The following is an 18,536-nucleotide window of genomic DNA, read 5'->3' as shown; positions in this document are numbered from 1 at the left end:
TTGTGCTTAGTAGTGACATACGGTACGGTACCGGTATCGTAATTAGGATACGTCTGAAAGTAGTTTAAAAATTACTGTAGTGTACTGTACAGTAGTATACGAGTAATATCCTATTAGAATTTAGTGTGCTTATTTTATTATTGTAATATATTTGTGTAGTACTGGTGTAGTAGAGGTATCCGTAGAAACTCTTACTAAAATATTGTTGAAATTAGGATAGGCTTAATTGCAGTTTGAAATTGTGTAGTTCTTGTGTATTACTTTCGATATTCAGTAATTAACAGCAGCTTTTATCCTGTTAGGGGTTGTAGGATTAAAAAAATAGAGCACGACTAAGTAGTATTGTAGTGTAGTCGTATATTAATTACCTTATTGTTGTGTACTATCCCAGACAATATATCCCTCCGTTCTTTTATTTTTTTGCAAATAAGTTATTTTATTTTTTAATTTAAAATTTTCCCCCCGTAAAGAATGGCTAAGGAGCGCGAGTGTACTTATTGTGGGTGTGGTGAGGCATTGTGGGGTATGAGGGAGGAGTTGGAAAGTTTGAGGGAGATAATTAGGATTCTCACAGAAGACAGGAAGGAAGATAGGACTCCCTCAAACAATGTACAGGTTACAGTAGGTGTACAAGAGGGAGGGGAAGGAAAGGGAGGAGTTGTAGAAGACAGGTGCTCTAATGTTCTAAGGGGAAGGAGATTGCAGGCCAAGAGCTCTATTCAGGATCAGAATTCAGGACAGGTGTCTGTGCGAAATCGGTACGAGTCACTCCAGGTAGAACAACAGAGGGAAGATGAGGGACAGGGAACTGTTGCTGAGATGCATGCAAGTAGGAGGAAGGGAAAAGGTAGGAAAGGGAAATGTAGAGTAGAGGATAGGACAAGACAGGTGGAACAGGGTCAAGGGAAGGAGAAAAGGGAGGAGGAAGTAGCTTCTGCAGCTATCAGGAAAGATAGGGCTGACCAGGAGGGGAGGGGATCAAATGAGGTGGGTAGGGTTGAGGCTCTGGTCATGGGGGATTCCATCGTTAGACACGTGGGGAAAGTGTATGGAGGAAAGGGAACCAGGGTAGAATGTTATCCAGGAATTAGGTTGAGGCAGATGTTGAGGAAAGTAGAAGAGAGGGAGGAGGGGAAGGAGAAGGTGGTAGTGTTTCATGTTGGTACCAACAACGTAAGGCAAGCTAATATAAGTACCAACATAGTTGGAGATGTGTGGGATCTGGTAAATGCAGCACGGGTGAAGTTTAAGAAAGCGGAGATTGTTATTAGTGGAATACTGTGTAGGAGGGATACTGACTGGAGGGTGATTGGGGATTTAAATGAGACTATGGAGTGGGTATGTGGGAAACTGGGAGTGAAATTTCTAGATCCTAATGGGTGGGTAGGAGATAGGGATCTGCGCTCGGATGGCCTTCATTTAAACAGCAGTGGTACGTATAAGTTAGGAAATTTGTTTGGAAGGGCAATAGGGAGGTATATTCAGGGAAACGGGATGGCCTAGGGAGCGGTGATAAGGGAACAGGGAACTGGAAATCAAGTAGGGATGACATCAAATTGTTAGTGTTGAACTGTAGAAGTATTGTAAAGAAAGGAATAGAATTAAGTAATTTAATAGATATATATTTACCAGATATTGTAATAGGAGTTGAATCATGGCTGAGAAATGATATAATGGATGCAGAAATTTTCTCACGGCACTGGAGTGTGTATCGTAGAGATAGGATAGGAAAGGTGGGAGGGGGAGTTTTCATTCTGGTGAAAGAAGAATTTGTAAGCTACGAAAAAGTTAAAGATGAGACACATGAAATTCTAGGTGTAAGGCTCATTTCTAAAGATAATAGGCAACTTGATATATTTGGAGTGTACAGATCGGGAAAGGGTAGCACTGATGCGGATTCGGAATTATTTGATAGGATAGTCAGCTATGTGGGAAACGACATGGAAAGAAATGTGATTGTAGCGGGAGATCTGAATTTGCCAGATGTCAATTGGGAAGGAAATGCGAACGACAGGAAGCATGACCAACAAATGGCAAATAAGTTAATATGGGAAGGACAGCTGATTCAGAAAGTGATGGAACCAACCAGAGGGAAAAATATTTTGGATGTGGTGCTGATAAAACCAGATGAGCTCTATAGGGAAACTGAAGTAATAGATGGTATTAGTGATCATGAAGCTGTTTTTGTGGTAGTTAAAAATAAATGTGATAGAAAGGAAGGTCTTAAAAGTAGGACTGTTAGGCAGTACCATATGGCTGATAAAGCAGGTATGAGGCAGTTTCTAAAAAGTAACTATGATCGGTGGAAAACAGTAAATAAAAAATATAAACAGACTTTGGGATGGGTTTAAAGAAATTGTTGAGGAATGCGAAAACAGGTTTGTACCTTTAAGGGTGGTAAGGAATGGTAAAGACCCACCTTATTATAATAGAGAAATAAAGAGACTAAGAAGGAGGTGCAGACTTTAAAGAAATAGAGTTAGAAATGGCTGTGGAAGTAAGGAGAAATTGAAGGAACTTACTAGAAAATTGAATCTAGCAAAGAAGGCAGCTAAGGATAACATGATGGAAAGCATAATAGGCAGTCATACAAATTTTAGTGAAAAATGGAAGGGTATGTATAGGTATTTTAAGACAGAAACAGGTTCCAAGAAGGACATTCCAGGAATAATTAATGAACAAGGGGAGTGTATATGTGAGGATCTTCAAAAGGCAGAAGTATTCAGTCAGCAGTGTGTAAAGATTGTTGGTTACAAGGATAATGTCGAGATAGAGGAAGAGACTAAGGCCAAAGAAGTAATAAAATTTACATATGATAACAATGACATTTACAATAAGATACAAAAGTTGAAAACTAGAAAAGCGGTTGGAATTGATCAGATTTCTGGGGATATACTAAAGACAATGGGTTGGGATATAGTACCATATCTGAAGTACTTATTTGATTATTGTTCGGTCGGAGGAGCTATACCAGATGAATGGAGAGTTGCTATAGTAGCCCCTGTGTATAAAGGAAAGGGTGATAGACATAAAGCTGAAAATTACAGGCCAGTAAGTTTGACATGCATTGTATGTAAGCTTTGGGAAGGCATTCTTTCTGATTATATTAGACATGTTTGTGAAATTAATAACTGGTTCGATAGAAGGCAATTCGGTTTTAGGAAAGGTTATTCCACTGAAGCTCAACTTGTAGGATTCTAGCAAGATGTATCAGATGTCTTGGATTCAGGAGGTCAAATGGACTGTATCGCGATTGACCTGTCTAAAGCATTTGATAGGGTGGATCATGGGAGACTACTGGCAAAAATGAGTGCAATTGGACTAGACAAAAGAGTGACTGAATGGGTTGCTATATTTCTAGGAAATAGATCTCAGAGAGTTAGAGTAGGTGAAGCTTTGTCTGACCCTGTAATAGTTGAGAGGGGAGTTCCTCAGGGCAGTGTTATCGGACCTTTATGTTTTCTTATATATATAAATGATATGAGTAAAGGAGTGGAATCGGAGTAAGGCTTTTTGCGGATGATGTTATTCTCTATAGAGTGATAAATAAGTTACAAGATTGTGAGCAACTGCAATGTGACCTCGAAAATATTGTGAGATGGACAGCAGGCAATGGTATGTTGATAAACGGGGCTAAAAGTCAGGTTGTGAGTTTCACAAATAGGAAAAGTCCTCTCAGTTTTAATTACTGCGTTGATGGGGTGAAAGTTCCTTTTGGGGATCATTGTAAGTATCTAGGTGTTAATATAAGGAAAGATCTTCATTGGGGTAATCACATAAATGGGATTGTAAATAAAGGGTACCGATCTCTGCACATGGTTATGAGGGTGTTTAGGGGTTGTAGTAAGGATGTAAAGGAGAGTGCATATAAGTCTCTGGTAAGACCCCAACTAGAGTATGGTTCCAGTGTATGGGACCCTCACCAGGATTACCTGATTCAAGAACTGGAAAAAATCCAAAGAAAAGCAGCTCGATTTGTTCTGGGTGATTTCCGACAAAAGAGTAGCGTTACAAAAATTTTGCAATGTTTGGGTTGGGAAGAATTGAGAGAAAGAAGAAGAGCTGCTCGACTAAGTGGTATGTAATACCAATATAAATGGTCCGTTTTTGGACATTATAAATTTTCCAGCTAACTCATTCTTGGTTGCCAGTGTTTCGCCCTCGTGTGCTAGGGTGGGCTCATCAGTTGGTACCTAGCACACCTACCAATACGCTGGCTAGTGCATACCGTGGAGGCCACTGCGTAGGCTAACTGGAGCCACCGGCAGTGCCAATGCACTAAGAGACTTTGTCTCATTATCAAAAATTGATGCCTGCCTGGCCATCAGATGATATAGATGTTGATTCCCATTGGGAATCTGAAATATTTGTCCTGAATGAGTAAATTTATAATACCAATATAAATGGTCCGTTATTGGACATTATAAATTTTCCAGCTAACTCATTCTTGGTTGCCAGCGTTTCGCCCTCGTGTGCTAGGGTGGGCTCATCAGTTGGTACCTAGCACACCTACCAATACGCTGGCTAGTGCATACCATGGAGGCCACTGCGTAGGCTAACTGGAGCCACCGGCAGTGCCAATGTACTAAGAGACTTTGTCTCATTATCAAAAATTGATGCCTGCCTGGCCATCAGATGATATAGATGTTGATTCCCATTGGGAATCGGAAATATTTGTCCTGAATGAGTAAATTTATAATACCAATATAAATGGTCCGTTATTGGACATTATAAATTTTCCAGCTAACTCATTCTTGGTTGCCAGCGTTTCGCCCTCGTGTGCTAGGGTGGGCTCATCAGTTGGTATCTAGCACACCTACCAATACGCTGGCTAGTGCATACCGTGGAGGCCACTGCGTAGGCTAACTGGAGCCACAGGCAGTGCCAATGCACTAAGAGACTTTGTCTCATTATCAAAAATTGATGCCTGCCTTCCCAATGGGAATCAACATCTATATCATTTGATGGCCAGGCAGGCATCAATTTTTGATAATGAGACAAAGTCTCTTAGTGCATTGGCACTGCCGGTGGCTCCAGTTAGCCTACGCAGTGGCCTCCACGGTATGCACTAGCCAGCGTATTGGTAGGTGTGCTAGGTACCAACTGATAAGCCCACCCTAGCACACGAGGGCGAAATGCTGGCAACCAAGAATGAGTTAGCTGGAAAATTTATAATGTCCAATAACGGACCATTTATATTGGTATTATAAATTTACTCATTCAGGACAAATATTTCGGATTCCCAATGGGAATCAACATCTATATCATCTGATGGCCAGGCAGGCATCAATTTTTGATAATGAGACAAAGTCTCTTAGTGCATTGGCACTGCCGGTGGCTCCAGTTAGCCTACGCAGTGGCCTCCACGGTATGCATTAGCCAGCGTATTGGTAGGTGTGCTAGGTACCAACTGATAGCCCACCCTAGCACACGAGGGCGAAACGCTGGCAACCAAGAATGAGTTAGCTGGAAAATTTATAATGTCCAATAACGGACCATTTATATTGGTATTATAAATTTACTCATTCAGGACAAATATTTCAGATTCCCAATGGGAATCAACATCTATATCATCTGATGACCAGGCAGGCATCAATTTTTGATAATGAGGCAAAGTCTCTTAGTGCATTGGCACTGCTGGTGGCTCCAGTTAGCCTACGCAGTGGCCTCCACGGTATGCACTAGCCAGCGTATTGGTAGGTGTGCTAGGTACCAACTGATGAGCCCACCCTAGCACACGAGGGTGAAACGCTGGCAACCAAGAATGAGTTAGCTGGAAAATTTATAATGTCCAATAACGGACCATTTATATTGGTATTATAAATTTACTCATTCAGGACAAATACTTCAGATTCCCAATGGGAATCAACATCTATATCATTAAGTGGTATGTTCCGAGCTGTCAGCGGAGAGATGGCGTGGAATGACATTAGTAGACGAATAGGTTTGAATGGCGTCTATAAAAGTAGGAAAGATCACAGTATGAAGATAAAGTTGGAATTGAAGAGGACAAACTGGGGCAAATATTCATTTATAAAAATGGGAGTTAGGGATTGGAATAACTTACCAAGGGAGATGTTCAATAAATTTCCAATTTCTTTGAAATCATTTCGGAAAAGGCTAGGAAAGCACAAATAAGGAATCTGCCACCTGGGCGACTGCCCTAAATGCAGATCAGTATTGATTGATTGAACCTCTTCCCCCACTCAGATTATATCAATTTGCTGATGGCATAGCAATACTGGCTCGACGAACTAATAACCCATCCCTGCAATCCCGATTACAAACCTACTTAAATGAGCTCGAACAATGGCTGAGTCTTTGACACATCAAAAACAATGTAAGCTAAACACACTTCATAATTTTCGTAATCGTATACGTAGATGCCATCCTACTAACCAAATTTACCTAACCTTCAATGATCAACACCTTACCGAAACCATCACTCTTACTTACCTAGGCATCACTTTTCAAAATAATTTAAAATGGAATATACATTTGGACCAGATTTACAAAAAGACATCCTGCAGGTTTCAGCTCCTCCGCTGGTTGTTAGGTCAAACCTGGGGTTTAAAACCAACACAAATTATTAATACGTACAAAGCTTTTGTTCGACCTGTTATCATGTACGCCTCCTTATCCTGGACCTCAGCCTCCCTTCTCCAATACCTCGACATATTTAAACTAGACTGTCATGCCATCCGACTGGCTTATCGCCTCAGACCAGAAACTAGACTCGAAGTCATAAATAACCTTCATACATTCCACAAAGTCCTTTCCCATCTACATTCTATTCGTATTCGCTATTTACAGAATGCTGTCTCACGCAGCTCATCTGAACCTTTAGATGAACTTAGCCTTTCTCCTCTTGCCACCATCACCCTTCCAAACCAACCAACACCTTTTATCAAACACCTCTTCCCACCATCGACCTCAGCCCACAGTTAAAGCTAAATGCACATAAAGTTATGGGCCACTGCAGATCGCACAATTCTGACTGAGGTTCTTATTCTGGTTATTTTTCCATTGCCACCTTACACATTTAGTGGAATTAATGGCGATACCACCGCCATCTCTTACTACATTTGTGTTCAGTGTAAGTGTGACCTCTCAGAACTTATGATGACTTGGCTTTTTCACTTAGACAAGAATTGGTTAATAATATTATGTAATTGCCTGTATATTTAAATTCCGAACATGTTTATCATTTCATTCCATATTCTTTCACTTCAAGAAATCAATGTTCACAGTTCTTATGTTAAGTTTGTAGTGCTTCGTACTTCAAGAAACAGACTTTCATTTCTGATGACGTGTTCTATAAAAGAAGACCTTTTTTAACCTTTCGTAAAACATGTGCTATTAGCACACACTCATATAATATATTTCACAACAAATTATTGTTCATGTATTCGGCCAAAGAGTCCCTTTGTTGGACTGGTGGCCAGCTCCCCTCATGGGGAGTATGAAACAACTATTTGAATAAAATAACTCAGTGTTCATCTCTCCCTTCTCTTACAGGTATCTTCTGCTAGTGTGGACTACTCAATTCTACACATCAACACCCCTTTTTTTCGCTTTCCGGGTGACGCCTCATCTCTAATTCGTACCTAGCCTGCTACAAAAAGGCATACAGGCCTGACGCCGAGAAGGCAGTCGGCCTCCCCTAAATCAATATGTATACCTGCATAGTCCACGACATTCGCTCTTTCACTTTCTAATCTCGAAATTGAAAGAGAACTTATCAAATATGGCATATATATTGTGGACAGGCTACACGCAGGCGCGGAACCATCCAGAGAGGTACTGCTACACAACTCCGAGCCCCATGATTACCAGTATATCCTAAACAACGGTGTAACGCTCCGTGCCAACCGCTATATGACTGAACGGACTCCACAGCATATCCCATTACAATTAATGGACACTTCACCACCTCAACATGCGACAGCACCACTACAGGAACCGCCGCAAAAACAGCCACCGCCCCCCTCCCCCTACTCCCCAACAACCACTACTACCACTAACCCGAACACCACTACCTCTACTACAAAAATTTCCTCTCTTTCTCCTATCACCACCATGGTCACGACCCATCCATCCTCCCTCATGACTTCCTGGCTCCCGGTACCGATTTCACAGCTAGCAACCCCGCACCCACCTGGAGAGGAAACTGCCCCTTCTACTAATGACACAGCAAGGCCACCATCACCCTCAATAATACCGGACAACGGCACCATTCATAGCTGCATTATATGCGGAGTGGATACCATCATCCCACCAGAAGACATCGCAGAAGACCTACGGAGAACAGGAATCCCCAACCAATGCACGTTCAGGATCTGGATCCGGGTCTACCTTTCTAGTGCGTCTCCATCTTCCAAGCCACGAAGAACTCCAGCACATAGTTGACCACCTGCACGGCCAGCACCACCGAGTGGAACAGTCCCGTTCTCCTATTCGCACTATAACCCGTCCCACAACATCCAGACGTCGTCCCTGGCTCACCCCAGCACCACTAACTAGTCCACATCCTCGCTACCATTCCCCCCCCCAGAAAACCAACGAACCACACCACCTAACTACAAACTTCTCCATCTACTTCTTACCTCAATTATGAACTTCTCCTCACTATTCCATATCCTCGCACTCCACATTACTCCGCACACCTTTCCCAGACTATGAACACCTTATATTTCTTAGCACCTTTGTAATCACAACTGTAAAATCAAATCTTTAATAACTGTATATGTAATCATAGTACATTCCAATAAAAAAGCACAGAGCATACTACACCCCTTAGCCAGGAGGCCAAATCTTCACATCTCCAATAATCTCTCCCCCATTACCCATCTCCCAAATCCAGCAAACCTCCAAACCCCACCAAATCTCCTGGCCAGAGAGAAGGCGTTACCTACTATGAGGCCCGCTCCTTCCCTTCGGGAAGGGGAATGAAATCATCCCCCCAGGTCTCGGTGTTTGTGCACAGTATTTACAATGTCACTCACCACCACCAGCCCTATTACAACTACAACCATCACCACAGCATCTCTTTCACAATCTAGCTACACACTCATCACTCCAGCCCATTACAGGGGTGTCTCCTGCCCAAGCACGGACTTTTCACTAACTCATGATACCACCAGCGCCTAAATGTTCATCTAGGCCCAGGACTGCAATCAATGGCCAGAACTGCATCCCGCACAACACGACTCCTCACGGAGAAAAGCCTTGGAGAACACGACTCCTCACGGAGAAAAGCCTTGGAGATCCCTCCAGCTACTGCATCCAGGGAACAAGGACCTCACATCATGGACACAATCCCTCCAACTACAAACTACAATACTTCAAGCGAATTCTCTGCTATCTCCCTCGCTCGTATCCCAACCACCAATCCCCGCACCCTACAGAGACCTCCAGTTGGCAACCATAGCTTCCTCCTACTCAACCCTACCTCTGAATTCTGCATTCCCCGAAATATATTTAATACTCTTTCCATGGTCAACATGCAACGACATGAAATTGCTGACATCTGCCCCACAGGTAGTGGTGTGATAATAAAGGTCAACGGGGATGATGCAGCCCACCAAATAAGGCACTCCAATGGAGCTTCGCACCTAGGCTCCCCCTCACCCCTCAAATCTCACCCCTCCCCAACCATCGAAACACCTCCTCCTCCTCCTCTTCCCCGTCACAGTCTTTTCAGCTGTGTCGTCCATGGCATTGACCCCGACATCCCTGAGGAAGCCATCATCGTGGAAATGAATGCAGAGGGCGTTCTGGCTAGGAAAGTCTTCCACATCAGAAATGCCATTGGACCCACCTTTATGGTGAGGATCATACTCCCAGCCACCGGGGATGTCGACCGGTTTCTCACCAGTGGAGTGTCTATCTACCCTCACCACCGCAGAGCGGAAACGTCACGTGGCCTGGTCCCTCAGTCAATTCGATGTGAACGGTCTAAAACTAGCACACTACAGCACACAGCACCGCAAAACATGCGGTGTGTAGTCATTGTTCTGAGTCGCCTCCCACCACCTGCTGCCCCAATGTCCAACGTCTCCCAAATGTAACACCTGTGGGGAATCCCATCCAACTTAGTCTCGCCAATGTAAATTTCTCCCTGCACCTCCCGAGAATCTCCCCGACATGGTCGCCCCTATCCGTACCATTATCCATAACATCGATACCCCTACCCAACCAACACGCTCCCTCTTTCCACCTCCGAACTTAGAAGACATCATCTGCTTTATCACCATTTCACTCCTCAACATCCATCCAATGCACCGTTCCCTAGTCCTTGCTCAGCTCCAAACAGCCGCCAACCAGACCTTAAACATGCACTTCCAGACATACCATTCCGGCCTCAACACCTACTTCAATTTCACCCCCCCCCCCCCCCCCCCCCCCCTCAAAAGATTAGTTTGATAATAACACTAGTCCATTCCAGAAGCTGGTCCCCTACAACCGTCTCCATCATCTTCCTCAACATCCAATCCTTCCACTCCAAACGTCTCCACCTCCAAGCTCTCACCACATAATACTCCTCACACGTCCTTTTCCTGAATGAAACCATGCTGCGTCCCCATTATTTTGCCCACCTCCCTGGCTTTACATTTCATTGCGCTGAGCACCCCATGACGTAGACCATGGGGGCTCAGCCATCGCCACTCACTCATCAACCATACCCCTCCTGATCCCCTTTCCTTCCCCGACTCCATCGCTGTAACCATTTACTTCCGATCCCGAATCCTTCACCTCGCTACAATATACCATCGATCACACGTTCCCTTACCTCTAGAGTACCTCACCTATCTCTCTGACACATTCTCCTACTTCCTGCTCCTCGCTGACCTGAACCTCACATACCGATCCAGCCGTGAACTAAATGACCTACAATCCCTCCTTAATGATAGAGACAGTTCCCTCATCCCCATCCAAGACCACACCCGCCCCGCCTTCTCAGCACCACACCAGATGCCGTCATTGATCACAACTCCCTCGTTCACCTCCTGAAAGTTGCGTACAATTGCAGATGAGACAATTCGCTATACCAATGACTTTACGAATTCAAAGAATGATGACCTGACACCGTGGTCCAGAGTTTGTGATTGGAAGAACATTGATATTGATGAAATGTATGTTTATTTTGGATTACAGATGCTCATGGGAATTATTCAGAAGCCTTCCATAAAATCATATTTTAGTAAAAATCCTATTCTTGACATGCCTATATTCTACAGTGTAATGACACAGGACAGGTTTCAACTGATAACTAGATTTTTACATTTTGTTGATAATTCACACCTTGAAAACTATGAAGGCAACAAAAAGTTGTTTAAGGTAACTCCTACCATCACACACCTAAATGAAATATACTCTTCACTCTATGACATGAATGAAAATATTTGCTTAGATGAATCACTGATTTTGTGGAAGGGCAGACTAGGGATGAAAACATACAATCCCTCTAAAGGCTGTCAAATTTGGTATAAAGTCCTATGAGTTCTGTGAATTGTCCACGGGGTACTTGTGGCAATTCATTATATACACAGGTGTCACAAGAGATATACAAACTGATTTAGAACCCATTGAAACATTTCCACGTTTTACACGTTTTCATAATGCCTCAATGAAAACAACAGAGACACGCAGTAAGGAAATAGAGAAACCCACTGGCATCACAGAATATATAAGTTTATGGGAAGTGTTGATCTCAAAGGTCAGAAACTGCAGCCCTACGTCATAGAGAAGAAGCATTGCTCGACATTTCATTTAAACGCTCCCTCCCACAAAGAAGAAAGCTAAACCTTACAAAAGGTGTGTGTGGTGTGTATGCAAAAAACTGGAAAGCGGAAGGAAACACCATTCTTGTGCACGGAATGTGGCGTTAGGCTCTCTGTAGATGGATGTTTCAAAGTTTATCATACTGAAGCCAAATTTTAGGCGAGTTAATTTATTTTTACTTTTTTGTAACTAAGTGTCTATTGTGGTGTGTATCTCCTCAAAATTTGAGGTATTTATATGCAAACGTTGTCGAGATACAAATGTTTATTTGAAGTACTGTAACTTAGCTACTGCTTGGCCATTTAAATTACCACTAGTAGGCTCTGGCGAGATAATTTTATTCCCGGCTTGAGGGGTTAAGAATGTTTATATCTTGTAAATTTATTATTCCCACAATACCACACGTTTTTTTATTCTTAACTTGTATTAAACAAATAATACACATCTCTTCATTGTAAATATTGTAAATATTTTCATTATGCATGTGTAAAAAGGGGGAGAAAAAAGAAAAGAAAAACCCCTGTCAAAACAAAATAAATAACAAAAATCAAGAAAAAATACTTTGCACACCTTCCTCTCCTTCACTTCAAATTCCCCTCTTCCTAACACTATTGATCATTCCCCAACCTGCCAAAACTCCTGGCCAAGGTGAAGGCATAACCTTCAAGGTGGCTCTCCCCTACCCCTCAGGGAGGGTAATGAAAACTTAGGAAAAAAAGCCTCCATCCCACATCCTTCGCCATCCAACGGTTTTCTACACTGATACATCCCTATTAAAAATGTGTGCTGATTAAGTGGACGAGCCCATCATCGACGAATATATTTTGAGTGAACATTCCTGCCACACCAGTTCCACCTTTAGATAATTCAAGACAGCAATGTCACTTTAAGAATCTGGCTCCAAGATCTACTCTGGAGCAAGTACCAGGCACACGGCACCTGGAAGTGGCCTCAGAACGGATCCCTCAACCAGCCACGTCACGTGACCTGCCACTCGCCATGGATGTTAAAATGCATAGAGACCTTCCACCTGCAACTATAACCACCACCACCACACCTGCTCCTCTCCCGCTCTCCTTCATTGCTGAATCTGCCACTAGATGCTCTATTATTCACTCACGTTTTCTTCAAAGAAATCGCTCAGGTACTCATTCCTTTTTACTTTCCATTCCCTCCCCTGCTTTCCAATCACCTGACGCCATATTTGCCACTCTGCTTTGCTTCAACAAGCGCCGTGAGGATATCGCAGACATCCGGAACACTACTGCTGAAGTCATCATGCTACAAAAGATATTATAAATAATATTAAATTAAAAGAAATAATTAGAGAGAAGAAACATTCTGAGTATTGCATGCATATATTTAAAACTCTCTGAGCAAAAATAAAAAGAGGGATAACTATTGCATACAACCAATATGTCCAGAAGATTGAAAATAACTTGAGTACCGGTAATGATTGTAATATATTCTGGAACTTTATTAATAATAAGAGGAGGTGCTTAAAAAATAACCCACAGTTTGAATTTCAAGGTTGTCTGTTACAATCACCAGATGACATAGCTAATGGGTTTGCAGACTACTTCAAAACTATATACTCTCAGGAAAACGCTAAATATAATTTTGAATTTAGGATTAATGATCAATTAAACATAATAGGTGTACGTAATATACAGCATATAACTATAGAAGAAGTTCTTAAAGCAACTGACCACCTAAAACCAAAGAAATCAGTAGGAGCTGATGACATTCCTCCAAACATTTTGAAAGGTCATAGAGAAGTTTTAGTATAATCTTTAACCATTACCTTCAACCTAATAGTAAAAACAGAGAAATTCCCTGACTTGTGGGAATATACCAAGGTTACTCCTGTATATAAAACTGGAGATATAACATTGTTCAGTAATTATAGACCTGTTACTATTTTTGAAATTATATTGTACAAACAAATTTATGATCATGTTAGAAATAGTATGTCACTGAGACAACATGGATTCATGGCGAGAAGACCCACAGAAACAAATCTTTTCAACATTACTGAATATGTATCTGCTAATTTATGTGAACAGCACAGGATGATGTAATTTGTACGTATTTTCCAAAAGCTTTTGATAAGGTTAAGCAAGATTGCTTAATAAATAAATGTTCTTCCTTTGGATTTTCTACTGCATTACAAAACCCATTGAGTATAGTTTTTAAAGGATAGAACTCACGATGTATGTTACAAAGGTCAAATTTGATGTGAATTCTGGAGCTTTTAAAGGTTCTAACGTGGGGCCTTTGCCTTTTGCTATCTTGGTAATGACATACCGGAAACTATAACATCATCTGAAATTCTTATTTTTGCTGATGATATTAAAATATACAAATCTATTAATACAGTATCTGACTGTCAACAACTTCAAAATGGTTTTAGATTCTCTTGTAGACTAGCCATGATATTTATTCTGAAGAAACGGAAGATTAAATATAACTATGCAATGGATATTGACATATTGATTCGTGTCAAGATGAAAATGGATTTAGGAATAACATTCAAATAAGATTTAACATTTAACAACCATATTCAAAAAATTATGAATAATGCTCTCAATATGTTAGGCTTCATTATATGGAATTCATTATCATTTCGTCCAAAGACACTATTAACCTTGTTTAACTCATTTGACTTGAGTATGGCTCAATTATTTGGAACCCAATGACCACAAAGAATATCAATCTTATCGAGAGTGCTCAAAACAAGTTTTTAAACTTCATGACTTATAAAATCACATGAAATTACATAACCATCATAAATAATTCAGGTATACTGGAGCAAAATGCTGTGAATAGCTTGTGCCACAGATGAAGTTACAAAGATTTTAATTTCCTGTATAAAATAATTAATTGTGTGATTGATGGCTCATACAAATTGAAGTCGATAACATTCTATGTGCCACATAAACTAATTCTTTCTATCAAAGGCTAAGACTGAAATGCATAAGAAATCCCCAATTAACAGAGCAATGAGACTTTACAATAATGTTCATCCCCATGTTGATATTTTTAGTATGACCGACATGTAACACTGTACTATTGAATATAGTTTAATAGATTATGACGGAATTTCTTTTAAAAAAGGGGAAAACTAGTATACACTAGTATAAATGTTGTAAACCATGCTTTTAAATGTATTCATTCCAAGTGGAAATCCTGTTAAAATAATTGTTTTAAATATTATACTAAATTTAATTTGAATTTATTAGTACTGTAATGTACCTAAATCATTTTGTTTTTTAAATAATGTGACTTGTGTGTCTCAGGAATCAATTTTTAAGTTTACTCTAGCTGTATATTGTTTTTGTTTTAATTTGTAGTTCTAACGTATAAGTAACAGTTGTCATGAACATTGTAATTGGGTGTCATGAGCTGTTATGTTCACAATAAAATAAATAAATAAATAAATAAATAAATAAATAAATAAATAAATAAATAAATAAATAAATAAATAAACAAACAAACAAACAAACAAACAAACAAACAAACAAACAAACAAACAAACAAACAATCAATCAATCAATCAATCAATCAATCAATCAATCAATCAATCAATCAATCAATCAATCAATCAATCAATCAATCAATCAATCAATCAATCAATCAACCAATCAATCAATCAATCAATCAATCAATCAATCAATCAATCAATCAATCAATCAATCAATCAATCAATCAATCAATCAATCAATCAATCAATCAATCAATCAATCAATCAATCAATCAATCAATCAATCAATCAATCAATCAATCAATCAATCAATCAATCAATCAATCAATCAATCAATCAATCAATCAATCAATCAATCAATCATCCAGGTCAACGGGGATGCTGCTGCCAACCTGCTTACTACAATAGGATCCATCACCTCGGTTTAAGCAACCCCCCCCCTCCCCCCCTTTCAACACCACCCGGAACAACACATTTTTTTTTTTGCCATGGGCAGAACGTCGCACCGACACAGATAGGTCTTATGGCGACGACGGGATAGGAAAGGCCTACGAGTTGAAAGCGGCCATGGCCTTAATTAAGGTACAGCACCAGCATTTGCCTGGCGTGAAAATGGGAAACCACGGAAAACCATTTTCAGGGCTGCCGATAGTGGGATTCGAACCTACTATCTCCCGGATGCAAGCTCACAACTGCTCGCCTCCACGCGTACGGCCAACTCGCCCGGTCCACAACACATTAAAGCTCCGCCTACTCCTACTTGCTATCGAATCCTCACCTGCGTAATACAAGGTGTAGACCCCTCTATTACTGAAGATAACATCCATGCAGAACTTAAAGCCGAAGGCATCCCACCGAAAAAGGTATTCAGGATAAGGAACTCAACAGGACCCACCTACATTGTTTGAATCCTACTGCCAACACCTGAAGATGTAGACCGAGTAATGGCCAGTGGAATTTCAATCTACAGACACCATCACAAAGTGGAGCCATCCCGAGCCCCACCACTACAATCCATCAGGTGTGAATGATGTCTCATATATAATAACCACCATACCACTCAGTGCTCAGCTAAATATTGTATATGCGCACATTGCAGCCGACAGCACTCTACAGGTTGCCCCAACATCCGTCACCCTCCCCTGCGTCAAACTTGTGGAAACAATCACACAGCATTTTCACGCCATTTCACAAGCTGGCCTGCACCTCCTCAGAACAGATCAGAGCTCATAGCTCCTATACGACCCATCGACATGCACACACCACTCGACCATTTCCTCTTCCTAACACCTATAGTTGAAGATCTTCTCTACTATTTAACCATTTCCCTACTGAATATTTATCCCATCACAGATCGCTAGTGCTCACTCATCTACAAGTAGCGGCGAACAAAACATTCAACTTTCATTTTTCAACCACTCACTCAGGCTTAAACTCCCGCTTCAGTTTCAGACCTTTTGAAACCCTCATCTTAAAGCACTCCGCATTCTCTAACTCCATCCGATAAGCTCAATCTTTCATACATTTCTTCACTCATACTGTAAACGTAACCACTCAAAATTATGATAGAAACTTGTTGGTGTGTCAGTGTGCTGGGAAATAAATTATTTTTGTATTTAAATACAGTTTTCTATTTTGATACATGTCCTTCAAGGTATAGGATCGCAAGAAAATTCCTAATATATAATTTCTTAAAACTGTAGATTGTATGTACGTTGTACATACAATAAAAGATGAAATAAATATGTAAATTGTAAAATCATAGGCATAGGCAAAATTCCTCTCCCATCTCCACCTCCTTCACATCTCTTACCCACATCTTTCTTCCATCACATCTCCCCAACCCTCCCCCACCCTTACTCCAGAGAGAGGGCATAACCTACTAGGTGGCCTGCCCTACCCCTTCAGGTTGGGGATTGAAAACATTTATAAATAGATAGATGCCTCCACTGTATGCACTAGCCATGCATCTTGGTAGGTGTGCTACTTACCAACTGATGAGCCCAACTTAGCACACTGGTGCAAAACGCTGGCAACCAAGAAAATTTATCATGTCCAATAACGGACCAACTAATATTGGTATTACAAGTGGTATGTTCCGAACTGTCAGTGGAGATATGGCGTAGAATGACATTAGTAGACGAATAAGTTTGAGTGGTGTCTTTAAAAGTAGGAAGGATCACAATACAAAGATCAAGTTGGTATTCAAGAGGACAAATTGGGGTAAATATTAATTTATAGGAAGGGGAGTTAGGGATTAGAATTACCTACCAAGGGAGATGTTAAATAAATTTCCAATTTCTTTGCAATCCTTTAAGAAAAGGCTAGGGAAACAACAGATAGGGGATCTGCAAGTTTGATAACTGCCCTAAATGCAGATCAGGATTGATTGATTGATTGATTGATTGATTGATTGATTGATTGATTGATTGATTGATTGATTGATTGATTGAAATTGTGTTGAAATTATGAATACATTTCAGCACATTAGGTGCATCAATAGTAAAATTACGAGTGTTTTGCCCTAGTGCTGCAGTAGACCCATCGGTTGGATTGCAGCACATTTCAGAATTGCTGTCGGCTAGTACCACATGGGACACAACACCAAGACTCCTATGTAGGACAATGCAAAGCTGTGTACTAGGGGAAGAATGTACCTCATTTTCTTTTACATCAAAAATTAATTTCTGAAGGAATTCAGAATTTAAAGTCATTGACTACTAAAATTAAAAACATTCAAGCATTCTAGGTTTTAGCACTTTTGTAGCACTGGGCTCGTCAGTTATATTACCATATACATTTCCAAGACCCAGGCAGCTAGTGCGATGCTAAAACACAATTGCAAACTTAATATGCACGAAAAAAACAATGATGATGCAATGGGGAAAATACATATCCCCACTTGTATTTACGCCTGCCTGGCATTTTAACAAAAATTAAAGTTCCCGTAAGGGAACCAAAATATAATATCTTTGATTATGCATGTTAAAAGTATTCAAGTTCCTTATGCCTTTTCAAACATAAATATTACCAGCGTTCTGCCTTTGTGCGGCAGAGTATTGCGCAGTTGGATTGCTAAACCTATCTAAGATGCCTGCGGTTAGTGCGCAGCTGGTGAAACACTGCAGGTTTCATGATGATAATGATGATGATGATGATGATTGTTGTTTTAAGGGGCCTAATATCTAGGTCATCGGCCCCTGATGGTATGAAATGAAATAACAAATTAAAAGTTTTAAATCATCCACTGACCAAATATAAAAAAATG

General features: G+C 40.7%; 1 protein-coding gene across 7 annotated transcripts in view; it reads left to right on the top strand.

Annotated features, from left to right (window-relative positions):
- LOC136863636 (uncharacterized) overlaps positions 1–10,863 on the top strand; it is a 191,210-nt gene extending 180,347 nt beyond the window's left edge. For 4 of the 7 annotated variants that reach the window (XR_011017831.1, XR_011017832.1, XR_011017834.1 and 1 more), the window contains one exon: positions 7,519–10,852. The gene's annotated coding sequence lies outside the window, so the exon portion shown is untranslated. Of the gene's footprint in view, positions 1–7,518 lie in introns of all 7 variants that reach the window. The other 3 variants (XR_011017830.1, XR_011017833.1, XM_068226249.1) reach the window with 2 other exon arrangements.
- The last annotated feature ends 7,673 nt before the right edge of the window (positions 10,864–18,536 follow it).

Source organism: Anabrus simplex, chromosome 2, assembly GCF_040414725.1.
Source record: "Anabrus simplex isolate iqAnaSimp1 chromosome 2, ASM4041472v1, whole genome shotgun sequence".
NCBI lineage: Eukaryota > Metazoa > Arthropoda > Insecta > Orthoptera > Tettigoniidae > Anabrus > Anabrus simplex.
This window is presented reverse-complemented; position numbering and strand designations above follow the sequence as displayed.